Below are 6391 nucleotides of genomic sequence, written 5' to 3' on the forward strand. Positions count from 1 at the left end.
GTTGAAAGCATAATAACCGGTAAGACCGGAATCGTTCCCATAGAGAAACCTTCTTAAGCGAATTCGGATTAGATGTTACGTAAAGCGTTGTGGCGTTCAAGTGGCCAACTTTGGTTTTTGATTTGAATGACGAAATTTAAACACGGAATTAAACTAGATTAAAGATGGTTAAGTCAAAGGGATTGATTTACCCACGACTTAGCCGTCAAAGAGTTTCTTCATCTAACTCAAGAGTGGACCGAAACCGTCCGGATTCCACTAGAAGAATTAAAAGCTGAAAACTACTTATAACTTAATTCAAAGCTTTAATTCAAATTGAACTCATTTAATGCAAGTGAGAGACGAAAAAGAATCGTTCGCACGCGTAGGATTATCAAGCTCGTAGCACGATGCGATAAACTTCATTAATCAAAGAAGCCACCAACCCCATGATCAAATCTAGACATCATGGGTTTAATTCATTCAAAACCTTGAAATTAAGCTAAAATTAAGAGAAACCATTTAAACGATTAAGTCATAGAAAATATCAAAACACTTAAACTTACTTGAGTTCTTGAAGGAAATAACTTGAAAAGCTTAAGAACAACAATGGAGTTCCTAGGAAAGCAAGAAAGAAACTTAGGCCTAAAAACTAACTAATGACCATCCTTTCCATAAATGACATACAAGCCTATTTATAGAGCTTATAAAATCAGCCTTATAATGGACAAAAAGGCCCCCAAAATATCTCAAAAACATATTAGAAGTAGAAACTTTCCATATATGGAAGGTTGAAAAATTCAGCAAAAAAGTGCTGGTCGAAGGGCATTGGTACCGGTACCTCAAAAATAAGGTATTGGTACCAATCCAACTGTCTTCCATTTCAGCACCAAGGTACCGGTACCATGTTTTTGAGGTACCGGTACCATTGTCTACAAAACTGCAAAACGTGGTAGCTTGGCCTTTGAGCTCTTGTGATGTCCTGACGGCCCTCCGATACTTCGATACTCGATCAACGAGACTTGATGAAAGTGTGCCATGTGGTCTAGGTCTCTTAGATACCCTCGAGGGCCATGCTCCATGCATTTGCCTTCTTTCTGAAACCTTAGCATGCTTTGTGACATTATTGACCACCGGCCGTCCACTGAAGCTTCTTGCAACACCGTTAGTGTAACACCCATCCCGGGATATTTAGAGTTTCAATTTAATTTTGAGGTTTGGGGTTTAATTTGTATTTGTTGGATTCTATGAGGGGCCTTGGTGTGATTTACATGAAGAATTGTTATTGGTTTGGAGTATAAGTTAAGAGGAGAGGTGACCACATGAGATTTCTTCCTAAGTGACTAAATAGCCATCAGGAGGATATTTCCTCATTCTCCCCAATTCTGCCGACATAGCAAGAGAGAGAGGGGGAGAGAAAGGGAGGAGGAGGTCACGGCTAAGGGGAGGGAGGAAGGAGAGGTCCGTTTTCGACGATCCAACTCGGTGACAAGTAAGTTCTTGTACTCTAGAAGTGTAATCCATGTTTAATTTTATATTTGTGTGGTTAGATTTTCTATGGAAATTGACAAAGTTCATGTTTTGGGTCAAATTCGTGGGTTTTGGTAATCTGTCTTTTGGGGGCCCTTCTGCTAGGAATCAATTTTTGGTGTCTTCATAACTGTAAAAGTACGTTTCAATACGAAGATTTCGGTACCAAGATCATGCAAAACCGATAATCACACAATTAGTTATGAATTTTTGAATACTGGCTGTTTGCTGGATGTGCGATTCTGTGCGTGGCTGTCTTCTTTTAACTTTCTGGGCATGATGAACATTTTGGGTGGCTTTGGGTCTTTTACAGGAGCTGCATATTTAAGTTAAGAAGAGATTGGCGTTGGAATCAAGTAATTTGGTTAAGTATACAATTTTTGGTGAATTTCTAAAGCAGGGTTGGTTGACTGGGGCGAAAATGGTTGCGAATCGGTTTTTCTTTTGATTGTTGGGTTAACCTCCTCTCGTTTCTGAACTTGGGATTTTAACTGAGTGTAGGGCTTGGAGTGGTGCAACTTTTGGTGTTGGTTTCAATATTTTTGGGTTTAAGATGAAAGAGTTATGATTTTTCAATCAATTTTACTTATTCCCGCGTAGAATCTGACAGCACCGACGGACTTTGGTATAATGGCCATAACTCCTAGCTCGAGACTCGAAATGACACACCGTTTGTTTTTTTAGAAACTAGACACATAGAGCTTTCCAACGATACATCCCATGCATCATGGGTATGTCCGAGCGATAACAGATTTGCATCTAAAGTTGACCTAAATTCTGCCTTTGCACCAGTTTTTACTGTTATGTTGAAGCTATAATCGTAAGGCCGTAGTTTGGTTACCCGAACTCTGTTTTTAATGTATGACCTATGAATTCAAAGAAGAAGAAGTCTACTTTTCAATGGTTTAAGTGTCGCCCTGGAATTCATGTTGTTTAATTAGATATGGCCAAAATAAGACAGGCTGGTTGTGGTTGTCATTCCTGTTTTGGGAGTTTTGTTGCGTTGGTCTGTTTGGTTGAGATTGTACACTTGTGGGTCTTTATATTTGATATTTTTGGGTGTGTTGGAGTACCTTGGAGTATGGAAGAGGTGTGTGAGGTCTCCCGGGTATGTGGGTACTCCCAGACACCTCTAGAGATTTTGGTGACTTTGTGTAATGTTTGCCCCATTAGCTAGTGTAGAAGGCATGTTATGATTTGTTAGTCTAGCATTTGGTTTAACATTCCTAGATGTTCATATGCTAATATGGGTTAACTTGTGGCTAGGTAACGAGCCAGTCTTTTAGGAGGTGCCGAAATCGTAAGTTTGGCATACTCCAGTCGAATGAAAGGTGAGTGTGTTTGATATGGTTATGTTCAATAAAGTATTACAAGATCATGCTAATTGGGATTTAGTTAATGATATGTGTTTGTTGGGTGTTGATTGTACTCGCTAAAGGATTGTGGAGTGAGTCACACCATATCGTGAGCCATGCCGTCTAATTAACTGTGAATGGGAGTGTGGTGTGCAGGATACAATACCTTGGGTACATGGGATGTGGCAGACGTGCCACTGTATGTTGGTGTTTACACATGTGGTTATACGATTGAGTACTTATGTTGAGTTTCGTGTGATTTACATTCATGCCATTATTGTTATGTGGTTGTTTATTGGATAATATTGCTATGTTTGGAGAATGTGGTGGTTATGACTATTGTATTCATATGGGTATTTCAGTTATGTTGGTAGTGAGTATTCTTATTGATATTCTTTTGGGTATTGTGATATTTTATCGAGCATTTCTATATCTCACACACTCTGATTTTCCTTTTTGGACTGACAGGTAGCAGGTGGCTTAGAATGGGTTCACTCTGGTCAACGCTTTGGAGAGTGCTGAGACTAGCGTCGGGTGATGTCTTTGGTTAGATTGTTGCGTAGCTGATTCGTCTAGAAGCTAACCTAAATGTTATGTAATTAATTGGAGAGAGGGATATTTATTATAACTTGTGAGTTGAGGTTTTGGCGTTGACTTGGTTGTATTTTAAGTGAGAAGTCTTCCGCTAATTTGTATTCTGATTGGTTGTAGAGTGTGGTGTGGTCTATTGTGTGGAATGCCACGTGGCCGCGCTGACTCGGGCCCACTCTGGGTGCCGTTTGCAGGGCGGGGCGTGACAGTTAGGCTCCGGTAACGATGACCATATGCCGCCGGGCACTTGAACTCTTGGTGACATTCCGGAATGTCTCTTGGCGTACAAAATCGCCTTATTAGCACGTTTTACCTAAAACACACACAAAAATATTTTACGTGCAATATCGCATAAAAACGACAACATATATGTACAAACACAACATACTAGAGAACTTAAGCACCAAGAATATGCATTATTAGGTGCTTATCACATGGCTAGGCTAGCTAATAGAACTAAATATGTGAGCTTGAGATGATTTTATATATATGGATGTTTAATTGTTTCTATGAGCTATTATCGGGAGAGCTAGCTGGTCCCTTTTTATAGTGGAAGTGTTCACTAGATATAGTACTAATGATACAGACCACAAAAAATAAAAATAGATAGGACTGATGCAAACCAACCAATCTACCAAAGGAAAATGCTTATAATGCATGAATTCACTCATCTGTCAATAAATTTACTTGAGACACAATTCTCACCATTCAACCACTCGGTTTTGATAGACTTCCTGACTCGGTTTTGATAGACTTCCTGACTTTGAGGGGTGGGGGGGAAGGAGACAACTCAAGTTCTATGTGTGTTTTTTCTTCTCCTTTTTCTAAATGTAATATTGGGTTGGTTTTCTTTTGCATATCGATCTTACTATACGAGTATCACGACATCTCATGTTGCATGTAATGGTTAGAACATGTGGGTCATTTAAGTAACTGCCAGATTTTGTAGGAAATTAAGTGCCTTAAACGGGCCATTCACTAAATACCTACATTTAGCATGGTATATATCAACTATGTACCAAACGTTGAACCAAACCACACCTAATCAATCTTAACCTCAAATCTACGAAGTAAAAGCTAAAGTTGGCTTTTGATCCTTAATTTTATTTTCTTATTAGGTTCCAGAGTTTGGAGTAGCAAGTATCTGCGTTTTGCAATTTATTTCTTTCTATAGAAGTTTGTTCGTAAGGTTTATAATCTTCTCAGTGGAATGTAATTAGGTTCGTGTTTACCCTCAACTTGTCGATTTGTTTTCCTAACAATGCAGTTAACCTCATATGCTTTGTCCCCATCTTAGATACGTGGTCGACAACCTACGCACTGGGGCAGGATGGATATTACTAATTGGTTATGTAGTTGTTTTCATGAGCTACAAGTGAACTCAATATCCTCAAAATTTACTTATCCAAAAAAATTATCCTCAGGAGTACGTAGTTTAGAAAAAGTCGCTATTACATGAACTTGAGTTGGACAACACGACTGATGAGTCTTGTGATTAATTATCATGAGTACTGAAGAGTCTTCTGATTAAATTAGTTAGTTGGGCACGGGAAATAGTTGATGAAGTACGTACTCCTAATTGTTTAATTAGGAATTTTTAAGGGTAACAGGGATATAATTTAATATTATAGCCAATGGATATATAGGAATATATGTTACAGTTTTGCCTGGAGTTAAATGTTGGCTGAATTTTCTTTCCTTTTGTTTTGGTTAGTGTAGTGTAGTGTAGTGTAGGCAGGCATAGGGTGAATGAATCATATGGAGTATTATTAATTGTGCATTAATTGTATGATGATGCTAGTAATTGGTGGACCGGTGGTTGCGTTATTTAAATAAATCTCTCAATGTTTTACGAATAATCTATTCGCAGCTGGCAAGGTGCCCCAACATCATTCTTACTGGCGGTTAGAGGATGGTCAAATATTAGGGAGAAGGTTAATTCATTTCAATTAGGTCAAGATTATATATAGCAATCACTGGTGCTTATACATCTTGCAAATTGATAGGAGTTCGGTATGAGTATGGATTATATACGAGCCAATGGTGATTGATCAAGCTTGATTTGAAAATTTAATGAACTTCAATAGTATGTTCGAGCTTAGCATTTCATAAGAAGAGTCGATCTCAAACGAGCTTTAATCAAGCCAAAAACAAGCCTTTCAATACTGAATAGTGAATACCTTGAAGTTTTATGAGTAGCTTATTCGAGCTGAGTTTGAAACCTTAATGACCTTCAAATAAACTTTTGACGAATCAATCTTAAATAATCTTTTAGAGAATGAACATGAGCTCGAATTCGAGTAGTTTGGTTCATTTGACAGCCCTAGCCATGAGGTGAGTTTCATATGTTTAAGTCCCAAAGGTAATCTATGAGGTAAGCTGTCTTTATTTGATATCTATGGTAAGTTTATGTTTCCTTGAAAAGCCCCAAAGGTAATTGATCTCAACCCGTAGGGTGGGCCCAGTTGTTGTCACTTGGAAATTGGTAGGGGCCTCAAGAATCCTTTGACTGGGTTTGACTCCCAACCGCATGCTGTGAATTCCTTTATGAGGCCCAACAGATGAGAAAACAACTATGAACCGTGTCAAAATGGGTTTCTTTTTAAAAAAATTAAATTAAATTAAACACATGAAAATGCAGAAAAGTAATGAAAGCAATTACCAGCATGGAGGAGTTCGAAGGAATATTTCTCTAACGTTTTTTTGTTTCTGCCATGGCCGAAACGTGTATTTTTTAAACGACATTAATTCGTTGTGTTCTTGTGTCCAGATATGCAGAGAGGGAGAGGGAGAGAGTGGTGCTCTCCTTTTATGTATTAGGATTAAAGTAACCTTCAACAAAAAAAACTTTAGTGACACATTTACACACACATATCGTTGTCTTGTAAAATAAGTAATGTCAGACGGATAGACCACCCACGACCCGAGAAAGCACA

The 6391-nt window shown here is 38.4% G+C and overlaps 1 long non-coding RNA gene across 1 annotated transcript; it reads left to right on the plus strand.

Moving 5' to 3' along the window:
• Positions 1 to 1150: 1150 nt before the first annotated feature.
• LOC131299124 (uncharacterized) lies at positions 1151 to 3562 on the plus strand. Its single transcript, XR_009190632.1, has 3 exons — positions 1151 to 1471; positions 2776 to 2840; positions 3333 to 3562. It is a non-coding gene; the product is annotated as an uncharacterized LOC131299124 (long non-coding RNA).
• Positions 3563 to 6391: the final 2829 nt, after the last annotated feature.

Source organism: Rhododendron vialii, chromosome 8a, assembly GCF_030253575.1.
Source record: "Rhododendron vialii isolate Sample 1 chromosome 8a, ASM3025357v1".
NCBI classification, from domain to species: Eukaryota; Viridiplantae; Streptophyta; class Magnoliopsida; order Ericales; family Ericaceae; genus Rhododendron; species Rhododendron vialii.